This window comes from Lissotriton vulgaris, chromosome 1_1 (genome assembly GCF_964263255.1).
Source record: "Lissotriton vulgaris chromosome 1_1, aLisVul1.2, whole genome shotgun sequence".
Classification (NCBI taxonomy): Eukaryota; Metazoa; Chordata; class Amphibia; order Caudata; family Salamandridae; genus Lissotriton; species Lissotriton vulgaris.
Genome location: NC_141685.1, coordinates 752,928,449 through 752,929,873, shown reverse-complemented (window position 1 = coordinate 752,929,873; position 1,425 = coordinate 752,928,449).

The following is a 1,425-nucleotide window of genomic DNA, read 5'->3' as shown; positions in this document are numbered from 1 at the left end:
AGAAGATACTAAGAGGTTGAGAATTTAACTCACATAAACAGAAGGGCCTGTGCGCCTTACGATGAACCAGCCTATATAAGCAACAGATATGTATTTGAGAAGAGAAGGGAGATGTGTCGCATGAAAGACCACCTGCATATGAGAAGCTGCCAGTCACAAACCCTGAGAGTGTATTATCATTGTCACAATTCCAATCTGAATACGCATTATATGACTCAAACATTCAAATACTCACAAGAAGATAGTGAGCTAGAGCAGTAACCATTAACATATAAACTAATACACAATAGGTATGTCACTCCAATGGTGAAAGGTCTGAAGAAACTGAAGACCAGATAGGAATGAGATGCAGGTAATATTGATAATGACTAATGGGAGTAAACTTTGATGTATCCAAATTATGTGGCAGTCAGATCAACATTGAGATTAATACAGTTATAAATTATCCATTGAGTATATTACACAAAGGTCCAGATAAAAACATTTGTCAAGTCCACCAATGATGTCTTGGGAGATGCAGATTGAAAGACACTTTTATACACACACAAAGTTGCCTAATAATGGAAGAATATTGGAAATTGAGGGTCTGCACCGTCAGTCCTGCACCCACACCCTACTACCACTGAAAGCATTTACCATAAAAAACATGATTTACTCAAGTTACGAGAGTCACTGTCCATTAATGGGGTGCTTACATCACTCCAACTGCTGAGGACTGCGTTTGCTGCAAAGATTGGTGCATTAAGCTGACAAAACAATGTAAAAGGGTTTGCTCTACTAAGTATTTTAAGAAGATCTGGGGGGCCTTGGTGAAACACAGTGGGTAGGGGGTAAAAGGAATTGTTACATTCTGGTGATGGAGTTGTATTCCTGGACAACTGCCTTGAAGACTGCACATGTGAAGGCCAGACAATGCCTTTCATATTATTATCAATATAGCAGTTCCCTTGGTGTTGCAAATAAGGGGCGGGGGCAGGAGCGCATGTTCCTGGAGACAGCAAGTCTTGAGGAGAGCCTAAAGAATAAGCATCAGCTAGCTTGTCCTCTGTCCCACCAATGTTCCAGAAATCACAGAAGTGAAGGGTGCACAAAGAAGTCTTTATTATCACAAGCTCATGCATATGCCATTTTACCAATCTCTCTAAGCATATTCAGGTCTCACCCAGCTGTACCTGAGGACAGTATATGACATGACATTACTTAACTAAAGAACTGCCAGGCAACCATTTAAGCTTGGATGTTCAAGACATATGCAAGCTAATTGCAATTAACACTTTATGACCTTATTGCCAATTTCAGTTAAGAAATATTTAATTCAGAGACAAATGCAGTAATCTATTGGCTCACAGGTTACGGATCAAGCAGCAGACCAATAGGGCCAAGGTTATTTAGAGACAGGATAGCTCCGAAATAACAGATGTTCTA